Genomic DNA, 17,658 nt, shown 5'->3' on the forward strand with positions numbered 1-17,658 from the left:
TGTGAATTCAACTGTAACATGTGAACTACGGAGATTAGTGCACAATGAACACTCATAGAGATGTAAGAAAATAAACAGAAAACAGACATTGGAAAGCTAATACTTCTGGTAAAGGAAATGCTAGTATTTATTCACACTGTAAACTTTTTACACGTTGTTCAGTGCTGGCTGGCTGGTTTTTCACATGCCTCTTCAGCAAAACACCTTGCTCATCAGGGAATTAGGTGTGGTTACTTGTGGGGCTGGTTCTGTGCTCAAAAACTGTAGCGGTGGAGTGCTAGAACTTCATGACCGGATAAATATGGAAGATAGACAAAAGTCGTGTGTTTTGCTCCGATTCCTTGTTGGAGCTTTATGCAGTAATAGCATGGAAAGTTTCTGTGAGCATATTTTCATTAGAGTTGCAGAATGAAAGAAGTTATGGAGGTAGCAGAAATGTATATGAGTTTTGAAAATGTTTTGAGAACATTTTACTTTTGGTGAAGGGGAAAAGCTTCAGGAACTTATGCAGATCTACTTTTATTTTTGTGTCATACAGTGCATATATTTGACTGTGAAGTTTTATAGGAGGAGGAATATGGGCAAGATACAATAAATCTCTACTAAGTTATATTCTGCACTTTTTACTAAAGCTGTGGTAGACCAGAATTTATTCTTTCTCTTTCTTTCCCACAGCTCACAAACTGAAAGTCTCAGACTACATGTAAATCCTTTGCGCTGCCATCAAAAATCAGGATGTATTTCCTACAGGGCATCTAATGGCCAACGGAAGGAATCTTTCCACTGACTTCAGGCTGCTTTGTATCAAACTGTAACTCAGTAATACAAGCAGTACAAATAGATGAATGAGTGTATTCACATATCTCCTTAACCCTCTGAAATGGCAGGTAGTTGAATTTTTATGACTTTTGACTTTTATGAGATTTCAAATCTTACCTTCCTCTTTTCCCTTCCATACCACCCATCTCCCACAGTTTGATTTTTGTTTTTTATTGTTTCAAAAACAAACAAAGATGTTGCAGAACTCAGTGATTTATATTATTTATATGCAGCAAAGACACACTGGAACATTCAGTGGATGGTTAGGAGTAAATTTTTCTTAGAGCACTCATTTTATTTTTAATATTTGGCCAATATAAGCATTCTAAAACTAAGCAGAGAACCAAGCTGATACCTCAAAACACTAAAGTGCCCAAGATCTCCAGCTCTTTAGAGTTCTAAGCGGGAACCAGCTCTGTCATAAAATTTGGCCCTGAGTCAACATAATCCCTGAATAACACGCCATATATGTTTAACATTAAATTAGATAAACTGAGTATTGCCACAGACTAGAGAAAAGCTCTTAGGATTGTAAAGTGCCAGTCCTTTACTTTGTTGCTTGACTGACTGACTGTTTTGTGTTGCATTAAGTGAAGGTCTTCTGGTGTTAGGTCTGAGATGAATCATTTTCCATAAAGATTTACAGGTAAAAATACTTGTTTCTCACTTTGTAGATATGAAAGTATTAGTGGAACAGTATTCTGATATGAAAGGGTTACTTTATTAGGTTGCTGTTGATGTAAATATTTCCCAATTATCTCTGTTATGGTAGAAATCTTTAAAACTGTAATTTGAGTGCTTTGCATAATTTATAAAAGCTGAGTGTTTCCTAATTAGTTCTGTTATGTTAATGATAGCACAGCCTCGTTTTTCCATGGCCCTGAGCAATGACCTTTACCCTCCTCATTTTTAACACTTTATTTTAGTTCAAAAACACATGGTGACCTTCCTCATCTCAAATGATCTCTGGGAGACATAATGCTTTGGAAAATGTTACAAATCCCTGCTCTCTTCTCCCTTCAAAAGTAAAGAAATGGGCTGCTTTATGCAGGAAGAGTAAAAGCCTGATTTATACAGATCCTCTGAAGAATGCTGGTGAAGCGCATTCCCTCAGTGTTTTCATAGAAACTGATGTGAGCTGCATTAGCAGGAGATGTGAAAATGGTGAGGTGGGGGAAAGAAAACTTCTATCAAAGGATTCTAAAATAACATTTTGCATCCTCGAGTAATTCCCAGCTCTCCCTGGCAACCATTCATTTCTTCCGAACAGCAGAAATTTGCAATATGAAAGTGGATTGGCTTGCTTTTCCCATGGGGCTCTGTATCTCTTCATCCACCGCCTAGGGTAAAAAGCAATGCATACGTTTACAATATAAATGTGATTTAATCGACCTCCCTGTCAGCCAGAAATGGCAAGCATATCAAACAAGCCCAAGATGTTAGGAAGAAAAAATCATAAATTATTCCAGTGATGAGTTTCTGAGCAGCATTTTGGACTACTAGATGATTCTATGTAAAGCTGTTCCTTGAAACAATAATTAAGATAATTCTGTGTGACAAGGAGAAAAATGTTCAGCTCTGTATGAAAAGTGCTTTATGTTTAGCAAGCTGAATGTTCTCTGTATTGATTAGAATTTCCCTTAGCTACTGCAGTGCAAAGCTAAAACTAATTGAATGATGGCATCATTTTTATTTGCAACTCCTTAGATACTATATCTTGTGCAAAATCAGTTGGCTTCCCAACAGGAAGATGATGGGTTCTGCCATTGGTGGGTCAGTCCGCGTGTATATTTTAAGGTTTCAATAATGGTACTTTTTGAGAGTGAATGTTATAACTATTTGGAAAATTAGGGTTGGTGGTAGTGGTTCTTAAATTCTCGTTTCTATTGCTTGAAAGACATTTGAGTTTTCCTGAGAAGAAAAGCAAAGGGGTTCTTCAGTGAGGAGGTACTCAGAAAGTCATTATGGCAATTAGTTTCTCTAAAAGTCCCCTTCCAGAACTGTGTCATATTTGTAGGAACAAATGCATGTTCTCATGGGGAAGTGTTTTTTACTTACTTTTTTGTTTGTTTGAAACAGTTTCCTTTGCCAATGATTACAGTCAGCTTGTCCTGTGTGCCTCTCTGTCCATCAAGAGACTTTTTTCTTTAGCCAAATTGCCTGAATCTTTCTATGCTCCCATCTCCCCCCACTTTCTTTTCTTTTTTTTTTTCTTTCTTTTTTTTTCTATTCTTGCTTGGAGAAGAGAAGGCTCCAGGGAGACTCACTTCCAATACTTGAAGGAAGAGTATAAACAGGGGGGGGGGAATTAATATTTACAAGGGTGTATAGTAATAGGAATGGTTTAAACTGAGACAGGGGAGGTTTATGTTAGATATTAAGAGGAAGTTTTTCACTCAGAGGATGGTGACGCATTGGAACAGGTTGCCCAAGGATGTTGTTGATGACCTGTCCCTAGAATGCATTCAAGTCCAGGCTGGATGTGACTCTGGGCAGCCTGGTCTAGTGGTTGGTGTAGCAGGGAGGTTGAAACTAGATGAACTTTGAGATTCTTTTCAACCTGGGTGAGTCTATGATTCTCTGCACAAAATCTGGACTTGCCTATGTATTACATTTATGCATATCAGAAAGATATCATGACTGGATTTTCAGGTTGTATCCACATCTTTCATTGATAGTTATTATTTTAAGTATTGTGCTATTGCACGCATTTCTCCTACATTAATATACCACAGCAATAGAAGGGTGGAAATCTTCATTTAGGCTCACAGTGTCAAGAAAAGACATTTGGTACTTTGTGTTGTCTTTCTCTGCATTACCTTTTTTCAGTGTAGTTCATTATTTTCACTGTGAAAAACACTTCATGTTGACATCTGTGCTCCGTTGTAATGCTTAATTTTTATTTTATTTATTTTGGAATTTCTCTGTTTCCACTGTTATGTACTTACAACTTTATTTACGTTCCTGTCACCACTGGCTTCATATCCACCTTCAATCCGGCAAAGGATTTGGTTAAAAACAAATACAATCTGGTGGATCTTTCCAAGTCATTTCCTACATTTTTATGCTTTGACCTGGTGTAGTATGTTTCTTTCCAACTCTTTTGACAGAATGTGTCATTTTTGAACTTTACACTTGCATTCTTGGCTCCAAATACACTTTGAATTACAGCTTCTCTCCCCTTCTCGTGAATAAATTATAGTTCCTACCTCTTAGAGGACTGTCATACTGTCTCCCTCAATGACCTCACGTTCTTAATTCACTCGAAAATTTCTTGTTATTTAGCTTAACCTCTTGTGTAGCTTTGCTTTCTTCCTCTGTAGTGCACTTTCTTTTTGTGTTGCATCTGAAATGTGTAATCTTTCCAGTCTTATTTCGTACCTGATATTTTACCTCTTAAAGGCCTTTACAGCAACATTGATATTTCTAGTAGGCTAGCTAGATTCCAGATTAAATAATCACACTCTGTCTTTCTACATTCTTCTTATGCTTTAAATTGAATGTGACGGTCCCTTTCTTCCTGACCTTTGCCTAATGTGGATTGCTAAGCAGTTCTTGCACTTCAGCTTGCAGCTTTCCTGCCACATCTTCTGATGTGTATCAGAACAATATGGAAATTTAGGATGCTATTTATCATTATTTTAACATGTAAGCCATATGTTCTTTATGCTTTGCTTTTACTAAAGTATAGATTCGTAGTCAGTGCTTCTCACTATCATTCCAATAGATCTAATGCTCTATTTGTCCTGCAGGAAAATTTTGCTGTACTTTGAGTCTTTTGTCTAAAGTGTGTTTCTCTCACCTCCATTCTCATATGCTACTGATCCTTCTTTGTTTATTTGTTTTTAATTTTCCTTTTCTTCCTTTCCCATCCTTGTTATAGCCCTCCTTCTGTAAATTTGGCTCTTCCATTTCAAGTGAAGTTATCTTCATTCATGTAGGACTGCTCTCACTGAATGCTGCGTATATTGTAGATATATCCAAGTCATTTCAAGATCAGATGTGCTTGACACCTTCCTCTGCTGCACATACCTCAAAAGGAAACTCAGACTAACAGGGTGGTTTGTGCAGCTGTGCTAGACATATAAAGGGCTTGTGTTTAAGTTGCTCCAAAATTAATGCCTCCAATTTATTTGCATGGGAACTACGACAAAGTGCACAGTAACACTAATTGATAAAGCAAATTCTCAGCTACAAAAGTGTTTTTCAACAGTCACCACCATTAGCTATGCAGTTTTGCCAGAAATGAACAAGAGCCTGAATGCAGCACTTGTATAATTCTGCACTGGTGGAGGTAAGGCACTGTTGCCATGGCTGAAACACACCACCCACCACTTCACTGTATTAAAATCCACTGTTTGGTCTCCACAAAAGTTCAGCAAGCATCAAAGAATGTCAATGGGTATGATTTTTTTTTTCTGCATGGATGAATTCAGTGACACACCTTTGCTTCATACACACTTCCATATCAGACACTATTCTGCCAGACTGCCCCTCTGCTGCCATCTGTCATACAGAAACAAAATGTAATGGAATACTGATGGAAAGGTTCAATCTCTACTGTGGTACCAACAATATCTGCCTATGGTATCAAGGGCCAACATAATAATATAGGAGGCATTACTTTCAGACCAGCCCTCATACGAGAGCTTGGCTGATATGATAACAAGTTTAGTTAGGTTTGGAACAGCATATACCTCCGGACATCAGAAAGAATTTGCTTTCATTCTTACCCTGTCCACACCCCCAAGAAACCCTAAACGTATTTTTGCATAAGCAAGTATATTTTCTGTGAAAAGCAAGGTGTCAGAGAAGACTGCTGCTCTACTAGGTGTGATTATGGTGAAATGTGATGCAAAATACAGTGAAATCTGTAGAAATACTCAGATGGTTATTAATTGACTTAAATACAGAAGCATACTTACTAAAACACTTTTGTCTCTGTCTCGCTCCAATTTATAGGAGGGAGATGAGGTTCTTTAATATCTGTATACCCGGTGTGAGATTAAGAAACAACGGTTCATATGTTGTTGCATCCAGTTTATTACTAAAACCTAATCAGGGAGACGGGGAAGGGAAGGAGTGTGATAGAAAAGATGGAAAAGAAGCAGGAGTTGCGTAATCAGGGAGACGGGGAAGGGAAGGAGGGCGATAGAAAAGATGGAAAAGAAGCAGGAGTTGCGTAAAGCAGGGAGAGTCACCAGCAGGATCCAGCAGCGGTCCCGTTGCACGGTGTTTGAAGGTCCCGTGCAGAACGCAGCAAAAGACGGGGAGCAGCAGCGTGGCCGGCCTTGGGCAGCAGGCAGGTAGACGAGGAAGTCGAGGAGCCAATTCTTGAAGCAGCAACAGCGGTCAGGCAGCAGGCTCAGGAGAGTCTGCCCCACCTTCTCGTGGTTTTCAGTTCCTCTTTTATCCTCCTTGTTCTCCTGCCTACGTGACAAGGATTGGCCTCGAGCAAGAGTCATTGAGTACCCCCTAAGATGGCCATCATCCGGAGATAGGTCCACACAAAGGAGCACTTCACAGCTATTTAGCTGCAGTTCATCTCGCTCTCGTCACCCCTAGCCTTGTCCATCTGCGTTCCCCCGAACGATTTCACAACCTTTGCCTAGGGCTTGCCTGGACTTGTCCATCTGTCTCCTTAAGACAAAGGTTTTCACGGTCCTTGCTCGGGACTTGTCTGGACTTGAACAAGTCCATCGGTGTTCCCAGCAAACTTTGAGACACAGACGTTGACCGAATAATATCTCACAGAGTAATATCTTACAGTCTCCCAAAATATCATGTACAGAATAGTTTAGGACTGATACTATTTTGTTGCTCTTTAAATGAGTGTTTGTGAGCCATCTGTGGCCATTGGTGTTTATTGTTCTGTCTCTTTTAAGCCTCCAACTTCTCCCAGCTAGGAAGAAAATAACTATTTTATTTCTTTATGTTAACGTAAGCAGACCAGGTTGCAAACAGTCTAATCTAGGGACAGGATCACAAAGAGAATTCAAAAGCTAGGTATATAATCAAGCAAAAAAAAATAATATATCTGTCATAACCATAAGCAGTCTTGATAAACTATAGGTGTTAGAGTATTCCAAGAGTGAACTTGATGCAGATTCGTGTGACAGTCAGACTGTACACTGTGTGACTGATCCAGAGATAATAATTGAAGATGCAAAGCAGCATGCAGGAAAGCATAGCAAGTGGAAATTTACACACTGTGAGGGGATACGTGTTTCTATTACTGATGGAATTATTCACGTATTCAAATCTAGGTGTAGATCCTTCTGCTCAGCAAGTTAGCTGTAGCCAACAACAACGGGTTTCCCCTGCACGCCCCAGACTGCAGTACAGGCTGTGCTGTGAGAGTCATTCATGGTGTTTCCTTTCATTTTCAGGCAAACAGTGTTAAAATGTGACAGTTTACAAATCAACATTAAGTAGTAGAAAAACACTGTACTTGAATGACAAACACTGCACATTGCTAAAAAATAGAGTTTGAAACCTGGTGCATTGTTGGCATTGCTGTGAGCAGATGGACCATCAGTGCATTCTCTGCCAAATCTCCTGAAACCCCACGCTCCAGACATGGCAGCATGGCAGGAAATTTGAGAGCAAGTGGCAGCTTGCTGACTTCGTGTTTAGCTACTGTGGATGTATACATTTCTTAATATATTCATGTAAGCATATACAGTTGCATACAAAATATCATCCTTATGAAAAAACAAACAATAATAGTGACCTGTAACATTGCTGTTAGATGCCTGCCACTTGGTGATGTTATTGATGGATGTTGAACACCGTGGCCAAAATTCAGATTGCCACAGTGGTGACAGCATCCTCTGCCAAGGGCACTGCAGCCTTTAGGGTGGTGCTGAGCAGCAGACTTGGGCCCCATGGGGTAGATGCAGGGGACACTGAGTCTCTGCCATCTGGTTGGCAGCAATCAGCTCTGAAAGCAGTGTGGTGCTTCTCTGCTGGTGGACTGCGGTGCTTGGAGGAGAATGTGGTTTGCTTCAGTGGCTGTCAGGGAAAGCGAAAGGGACATTACCACAGGTCTTTATATGATATAAAGCAGAACCATGCTTCTTCACACACTGCCACTCTCAAGTAGCTGTCAGCCTCTTGCTGCAGGCGTACCAATGCTATACTAGGTTTTCTGTTATCGTATATTTTCTTTCTAAATTCTATGTGTAACATAAGGTAGCAGTGGGAAATATTCCTTTGAATAAGGATTCTTCAAGCAGAATCTTTCTTCCAGATTAGCAGTTTTCACTTGTAAAATCACTTAAAGCTGTTAAGAACAGCAGGACCTCCTATGGCATGAGATAACCCTGATGAAAAAGGTTTTACAAGTATGCCAGGCTCTGGTACTAAGAACCACAGGGCTTAGAAATGATCCCATTAGACCTTTATTTTGCATGGCATTTGGATGCCTGAGCCCATTCTAAATATCCTATTAGACAATCTTGTACAGAGTCTTCTCTACTCAGTCAAGCAATGCCAAAATTGTCTTTATAAATCTGATGTAAAAAACATTTTCTAGCCCTTACAATGTTAATATCCTTTCAAAAAATGTAAGCATTACTTTCTAGGAAAACCATCTAATAAAAATTTCCTATTTGTAAATTAAAACATACAATTTGCCAATGTATTTATATTATCTTTCTCTTATCAGAACTGATACGTTCATGTGCAACTAAACAATATATTTTTAAGTGCATGTGTGTGCCTTTCTGAGAAACAAGTCATTCTTCTTCCAGGAAACAGTACTCCACAGCTTGTGGGAAGGCATTGTAAACTATCATGCTTCAGGGCTTAAGCAACTCAACAAGAAAAAGGTTTCAGAAAAATAGTAGAAGTACAAATTGAAAACAAATTTGGTATCAGTTACTTACATTTTTTCACTGCTATTCTTTTTCTCAGTCATGGTTGAGTTCTATGACTGTGTTAAATCAGTCAATCATGAGGGACTCATTCATAAGCTTTTTCTCTCCTCGCTCCTTGCCTGCTTACATAATAAGCAGATATCTCAGGACAAAATGATACAATTGTACTTTCATGATTATGAGGTGTGCTCTGAAAGTAATGCCTCCTATTTTATTATGTATGCCCGCAACATCAGAGTGGATGTCGGTGATATGGTAGTAGAGATTGAACCTTCCTATAAATATTCCATTACTTTTTGTTGCCATGAGACAGGAGGCAGCCTGACAAAATGGCATCTGAAATGGAAATGTGTATGGAGCAAAGGTGTGTCGCTGAATACCTCCATGCAAAAAAATGGCACCCACTGACATTCACTGATGCTTGCTGAACTTTTGTAGAGACCAAACAGTGGATTTTAGCACAGTGAGTCAGTGGGTGGTACATTTCAGCAGTGACAACAGTAATATGTAAGGCATGTCACGTTTTGGACAGCTACATACAGCTGTCGCACCACAAAGAGAAGATTGTCCCAGTCAGCTCATCCATGATAATTGATAGGTTATGAGCAGGAAATTGTGTCTGGAACTGAGTATTGACTTCAATGCACTGGAAATAAAGATGGCAACATTATGATATCACAAAGTTTGAGCCGGGTGGATCCCAGGAATGCTCACACAGGAAGAGAAAGAACACTGTGCTCAAGTTTGTCAGGACCTAGTGAACAAGTATATGGCAGAAGGTGACAGTTTCCTGCATGGCTTCATTACCAGTGGCAAGATGTGGGGTCACCACTATGAGATGAAGTCAAAACCATGGAGAGGTGACTTGAATTCTCCATTGAAGAAAAGTCCAAGACATTTCTCGGTGGGTAATGATGTGCGCTGTTTTTTCTGGATTTTCTGGAACTCTGGATCAACTCTGAAAATTACATCATGATGCTCCCTAAGCTGAAGGTTCTAACTTCCATAGTCAGATGAGAGAAGAAGATGATGACAGTCCTTCTCTTGAAACACAGTAACACCAAGCTCCATCTCAGTTTAAGACTATGGAGCACATGGCCAATCTTGTTTGGTCTATCTGGATTTGGCAACTTATGATTATCATCTGTTTGGGCTGATGAAAGATGGGCTGTATGGTCAACATTTTCCTACAAACAGCACTATCATAGCAGCTGTGAAACAGTGGGGCTCCTCTGCTGGTGTAGATTTATATGAGCAGGCTCTTCCTCGTTGCTGGCAAAAGTGCATAGCTAATAGTGGTGACTATGTTGAAAAATAGTGTTTTGTAGCTGAGAATTTGTTTTATCAAATAATGTTATTGTACACACTGTATCTGCTGTATTTTTTGTGGAAATAAATAGCCAGCATTAATTTCAGCACAACCTATATACATCTGAAGTTTTGGCATTGGTGGAAAATATTTATTTTTATTTAAAAAAAAAAAAGTAGAAACTGCAAACCAGGAATCTAAATAACTTTGTAATAGAACAGGTGGAAAAACAGATGAGACTAGATAAATGTTAGTTTGATCACCTGGCTCACATTCAGTTTAACCAAGTACTTTTTTTTTATTATTGTAAGTATAGTACAAATAATTCAGTGGTAGTTTAATATATTAGCTTATGTATTTGTTCATTATCTATTTGTCCGTAGTTCTGATGTTGTTATACTTGCTCCTAGCTTAGAGTTGGTGTACTGTATGGTGCCAGATTTTTTTCTCTGTCTTTCCATTAGTATTAACAAATAATTCTATGGGCATTTATCATTTTAAACAGTCACCATCCAGTGCATTTTCCAAGAAACAATATCTAGTACTGATATTAGTTTGAATAATTATTTGGTAAAGCTCTTTCTGTAGATTCACAAGTAGAACTAATGTAGTTAAAGCTGTTCAACTTTGCATTTTGAAGCCTTGTTGGTATATTAAATGTAGGCATTAACTGTGACTATCACAATATGGAAAAATTCACCAAACTGGACAGCCACCAACTTTTCTGATATATTCTACAAAAATGCTTCACCTTCTAGAGGTTTCACCCAACCAGAGAGAGCTGCCATCCTGAGTGTGCACACCAAATGCTCAATTGTGCCCTGAATGCTTCTCCCATGTGGAATTAATGCACTGTAGGGGCAGCAGCAGACAGCTTATCTGCAGGAAGGAGAATGGGTATAAACACTTTTTTCCTTTGTAAGTAACCAGTAACAACAGATGCAAACTATTTGTAAGATTACTTCAGGCTTCCAAGTCTGTGATCAAAACCCTAGAATGTAGATAGCATGTTACCACTGAATGTTTTACTTTGTTTTTGAACATGAACCTACTTTCCTTATGGAACATGGCTTTTTCTTTTTCAGATAGTGATTCAGCTGACACTTCATCAATTTCTTAAAAGAAATGGGGTGTCTCATCCATATTATGTGAGTGAGAAATGATAATAGCCTCCTATGACCAACTATCATTCTTCCAGGTCAGTTCCAATGCAAGTTCCAATTTCTTGCAAGTCAGAGATGTTGAAAAATAATTCTGTGGCATGCATTTTTATTTCCCAAAGCTTCTGTCCTGAGAATTTGAAATCACCTAGAATATTTTAGTGATCAATTTATTTTCTCCTAAATGATGACACATCTGTATTCATAGATTCAGTAAATCCATTACCAACCCCACTCCCACCTGCTTTTCCTCTGTTAGGGAGGAAGGGAGCAGGTGTTAGCACACATACCCATCTCTCTTCCAGAAACACTCAGAGTGTCTTTCATTGAAGACTTCTTTGCAGAGCTCTAGCAAATGTAGGTGATGCTTTGCTAGTTGGAGTAATGTCTGCACTGCTATTAGTCACGAAATCTGCTGTTACCTGCAGCTCCATGCATGGAAACAGGGTATTTTTTGCAGCCTCCTGCAGGAAGAAAACCTGTAAGGACAAATAAAAGATCTTTTTTTCTTCAGAAAAATTGTTTTGGGGCTGTGGATTTGGGAGATGTCTTCCACATTGGAATAACATGTTTTTTCTTTTTCTGTATGACCTTGATGTATTTTGGAACTCCTACTCCTTTCTTTTTAAAATGATTATACTAAAGAACAAGGGATTTTTTTGTTGGAGCTATTTGCATCCTAATCACTATTTCATTCTGTCTCTTAGGTTGCTCTCACTACCTTTTTTTTTTTTTTTTTTTTTTTTTTTTTTTTTTTAACTTTCTCCCTCCCTTATATTATGATCAAACTTTGCATGAAGCTCTTCTCTTTCTCTTCGGACTGCTTTCTTTCATGAACAGGGAAGAGTCCTGAAAACAAGTCTTCAGATCCACAGGCACTTAACTCACTTCCAAGCTACTCTGATCCTTAGAGACTCTATTCACAAAGGGGGAAACTACAACTGAAAGGAAAAATTCCCCTTAGTGACTTCCAGAGGAAATGGGCCATTGAAAGGGCAAAGCTGAGATAGTGCATCCCTCAGTAATCCAGCCAAGAGATTAATAGGCAAGATAAAAATAGAAATATATAATTATTCTTACTTCATTTCCTCTCTTGGAAAATATAAAAGCAGGCAAGACCTTCACAACCCTGATTCCCAGGTTTACATCACACTATCAGATTTGCATGACTTGAAGAACATGGCAGCCTTAATAGTAAAACTGAGTGAATAATTCATGGCAAATAGCTTATTTGATGAGTTACTGAAATCCTTTTTTCTGTTTATGTAGAAGTTTTCTTGCAGATGACAATTTCTTTCAGCTTATGTATTGTTCAAAAGTGCTCAACCATTTGTTTTGCTTTTTCTTTTTTTCTTAACGTGTTGACGTATTTGCAAGTGGCTTTCCATGTATGGAACAGTAACAGATTCTTGACACAACAACTGGTCCCCTAAGCCACCTGGCAGAGTTTGTGTTTCCCAGCTGGCTGAACATAACCTTTACTATGAGGGAAAGTAGGCAAAGCTCTTTGATTTTCATAAAGAAAGGCAGCATTTGGTTTGAAATTCCCTCTAATTCTTTAATCTTTTTCTTTTCTGGGTCACGGCAGCAATGTATGAGGTGTCATTCTGATTAGGTGAAAGGCTAATGTAAGATTTATTGGCTGAGGGTAGAGTTCAGATTTAAATTTCCCCTGTCACATTGATCCAGTGTAATTGCCTGTAGTTTATAGACCTACCAGAAAATGGTATCGTCAGGCCCCTATCTGCTGCTTTTAATTACTTTCATAGTGGGACTACAGAAAATGTGGTGATTTTATTTTTAATCCATTTTGCTTTTCTGTATTAAGCAATATGTCATCTCACACCAGATTTTCAGCTCTTGTGGTGCAAAGGCTTTATGTGCTAAGTAACAGTGAGAAAGATTATTAGAGTTTGTAAAACCAAAATTCTTTGCAGGGAATGTGATGGGAAACCCTCCTGAACATGCTGTTCAGCTCAACACATGCATTAAGAGGCAGACAGGTTCCCCTGTCCAAGAGAAGAATAACGTGGTAGTCTGTATCCCATGCTCAGGGAATAGTACTGAGACCGAAGTTGTATGTGATAGCTTTTACTCACAGTTGATTATTGGGGTTTCTTTGGAGAGGCATTGTGGACACTGGAGCCTTAGAGCTGCAAAGTAAAAGCTGAGGATTCATTTAGCAGATACTATCCTTCAACATTTGCAAGTAGAGTATTTGTAACAGCAAGACTTAGCAATTCTTTCTCTAAATCTCTCTTCCATTTTTTTTTTCCTGAGTGTTCTTACACATGACTGTGAAATCTCTGTCTGCATAGAATTGCTTTTATGTATAGAAAAAGGAACAAACTGCCTTGTACTTGGCATATTGACATTATTTTGGCCATTCTTTCTTTGCTCAGCATGAAAATCGTAAAATGATGCCCTCAGGAACTTGTGGATCACCTGAACAGTTCCTAGCTGATTAGATAGATTCCTGCATTAGGAAGGTATGCCTTCTAGCAGAGAGATCTTCAGAGCCCGTCTGTTCAGCACTTACTGTTGAGGTGAAGAAATTTGTGCTACCATACCAGGATATATTACTTCAATTAACATGGGAAAAATTAGTTTTGTCAATTCTTATATGAAACACGTGTAGGGCTAAGAAAGGTCACACAGAAGTGGGATACAAGTTAAGGGAGCAGTTTAACATGTCCAACCTATGTCACGAAAAATTATTTGGGATTTTACTTGACTTATACCTTCTGATTTTCCTTAGGAAAGCAGTTGTTACCATAGTAACAGCCAGATTACACGGTTCTATACTTACGATACCTCTGAGATAGACCACAACGAAATATACTTCTCAATATGTCATGTAAAAATCCTGTACTTTTTAGTAAGAAAAACCTGATTTTCAGCAAAGCAAGACAGTGGTTTGAGGTTTCTAAATCGTGGTTAATTTGTTTACACTCTCATTTTCTCTCCTACCCTAATTTATTACAGGTGGTGCTTATATTGCTACCTGTTAAGGTGCCTGACACTTCCTATTATAGGCTTTTGTCTTCAGCTGCATACAGCTTTTACTGAATATTAACTGTTTATTCTCATCTTTTCTACTCAGGGACTCTGCTTCGTGCATGATCATCTTGGAATATCTCAAAACTGTGCAGCCATTTATGAGAATTGTTGTGCGCTTTTATTGTTTGTTTTTTTTTTTCCCTAGGATCAGTGGATCTTTTTGAATATTTTGGTCCCATCTGGGCAGAACACCTTATATAGGCTGTTTCTTTGATTTATCCACCAAAATCTGAAATTTCACCAAGGTATATAAATTCATAATCCTCTGAGTCTTTGTTGTCAGTTGCTGGTTTTTGAATGCTTGTGAGAGTTCTTAATAAAGAATGCGCTTCATACATATGACCATTAAGTGCGTATGTACACACACAAACACAAATTGATTGTAGGTATGCACTTATTACATATGTTCCATTAGCTGTCTGGAGAGTGACAGGTATTATGCTACTATTCTACCTGTGTCAGACAAGTAAAAGGTCGGACACAGATATTGTAATAAATGGAGAATGAAGATAACACAGAATGTTATCTTGGCCCTTGCCAATGGCACTGGTCCATGAAAAATCCAAATTGATGAGGACCTCAGTAGTCAGATCATGTTGATTTGCAGCCTCTTCAGAAGCTGCCATGGGGACTATTAATACCTCAAATGTTTCCTAATGATCTTAAAAAACAATGGACACTTGGTTACTGCAGTAGAATGCTGTATTGTGATTCATTCCTCGTGGAAAATGTACTGAAGTCAGTGCTGTTCAGTGCGTGCAGAATTACGTTTACATTCTTTCTTCTGACTCTCCATGGAATTTTCTTTTGGTATTTCAGTATTATGCTTCATTTTCTGTATTTTAATTTTTTCTTTTTTTTTACTGTGCGCTCTATAGGAGTGTTGCTATGCTTCAAAATGGCAATGTGTCAAGGTACTTGATTTAACTCTGGAGAGCTGATTTTTTTTTTTTTTTTTTTTTGTGCACTACCCTGTTGCTATTCAGTGCGAATAATTTGACTGGGACACTGCACAAATGTAGATCCTCACACCTGAATTCTCTCTTCCTTAGCCAGCCTATAATATTGTGTTGTGTCATGTAGATCTAAGTTGTGCATCATTTAACTTCTGAACGCACATTTCTTTTAGCATCTGGCACTGACAGAAATCTGACTTTAAAGCCCTGTCAAGTCCTTGGGTAACTTTACCACTTGCTGTTTTCTGAAGAGTACAGACATGGAATTACGAAGGTTGTATTATTTAGTACAGAAGGGGGAGGAGAACTGCCATCTCCTGCAGCCTCCACAATGCCTCTTTCCTGACTGCTACTTTGATTTGCTACTGGGGCAGTCTCCTTCAGTCTCCTCCTGGCACGAATACAGCTAGTGCTTTGTCATTTCCCTTGCTAGTGCAGATCTGAAAAGCTTAGTTTGTAGAAAGTGACTGCCATCCCAAAGTTGGCAGGCAGAAAACATATCAAACTCAGTAATGCAAGCAAGATCTCAGTAATTCATGAATCTCTGAAGCACTAAAGATAGCAGAAGTCGTATTTGTAGGTGGGCATAGACTATGTTATACTGTCACTGTAACACTTTATTTTGACAAGCTAGCAGATTTGTAGTTGTTTTTTTCCTCAAGGTTTTGATATCTCTCTAGCTGTACCTCTGGTGTTATTGATAAAGCTGTGTGCAATGGCAGGTTTCCCATGGGAGATTGTCAGAGCACAGGAACGACGACACAGATGGGTACGTAACCGTTCGAGCTGTGCAGTACATAGAACACAACATTTGCTGTTCTTCAAGTAAAGACTTCTCAGGGAAATGATTGTAGCAAAACAGCACTCAGCGGCCAACTCCCAGGACCAAGGATTTACTTAATTTTCTCTTCCTTGCAATTCTCTATTTAAGAACGAAGCAGAATATTAAACATAAGCAGAAGTACTGCAGTAAAGTAAACTGTGGTAGAAGATCTGTCAGCATGGGGTTTGAGACAGGAAAGTTGTGTGCCGGTAGCTGAATGTGGGCAGTGTCTTTTTGCAGTGGATGGTAATTTGGAAGAAAGCCTTGAAGTTAGAGCTGCAAATGAAGGAAATAATCTCTCTATTCATTTACTTATCCTGCCAACATTCTTGGAATCTGTGTATTGTCTTTTTTTCTCCTAATGAGCTATTTAGTGCCATGCAACAAGGCTTATCAGTGGCCTAAAGCTGAAGCAGGAGAAATAAGATTAGGTGTGAACTTCTAGAAGTGAAAGCTTTTAATCAGGGGAACAATTTACCTACAACTAGTAAGTTGTCACATTGGAAGTGTTTTTAGAAGATACACTTAACACAGAGCTTAATGCACAGCTGACTAGATTAGAAATTATGACTTGTGTATAGCAAGTCAACCCACAGGGTGAAAGCCTGTGAGTCTCTTGGGAGAAGGATCTCTAATTATCATTTCTCTTGGTTAATTTGTCATATTCCTTAAGTGACATTTATATATAAGTATATATAAGGATATATATTATATATATATATATAAGTATATCTTTGTGTCCAGACAGAATTTGTTGCCTTCAATACTGCAGATCTATTTGCAGGATCATTGCCACAATTTTCATTCACAGTTCTGTGTTATAATTTGTGACAAAAAATCATGGAATTTACACTTCAAAGGGTATTGTGTGTTAGGATGAATATGTATTTGGAGCCAGATCATTATATGACAGATTTTAATACTGAGTAAGTAATAAAATGAAGGATGACATTCATTTTACCAAGTGCAAATAAAAATATTCTGGAGAAAAAATGACCCTCAGTGTGTACTTACATGTACACAGTGTCAACATCCCTGGGTGTGAATAACTATTTTAGAACCATGACTTTATATTACTTATGGTGTAACTGTGTGACATAGCTATGATGTCACATCTATGGTACTTCAAGTGTGTAGACTGAATGATTTACTGGAGCACCTTTCCTCTACTTTCCTGCGTAAGCATGTGTTTGCTTCGAAAAGGAATGATGTGTGCCAATATATTGTTTGTTTAGCTGAGATGTGGTGAAGATTGTCAGCAACACCTGGGAGCCAGCAAGTGTTTGCTTTGATGCCACAGTTTGGACTCACCTCTTATGGAAAGCTTATTGAAAGCATCAGCTGTCATTGCTTGTAAGTTGTCATAGGCCCAGTAGAATCTTTACAGTGTTAACATGTAGTATGTACTTTATTGCTACAAGAAAAAAAAAACAACCACATATCCTGTTGCTATAGGCTGCATGCCATGGTCGAGTACATCCAGATTATTTCATTCTATCAGAATAAGTACAGTAGAGGAAAGAACAGCACACCTTAGAGAATGATAAGGAGTAATATACAAACACAGAACAGGAGAGATAAGGTCCTTTAGCTTGAAAAGAAATGACAGAATGGAGTATGAGAGTGTTTTGAAGGAATAGAGATGATGATT

Source organism: Tympanuchus pallidicinctus, unplaced genomic scaffold (assembly GCF_026119805.1).
Source record: "Tympanuchus pallidicinctus isolate F22 unplaced genomic scaffold, pur_lepc_1.0 scaffold16, whole genome shotgun sequence".
NCBI lineage: Eukaryota > Metazoa > Chordata > Aves > Galliformes > Phasianidae > Tympanuchus > Tympanuchus pallidicinctus.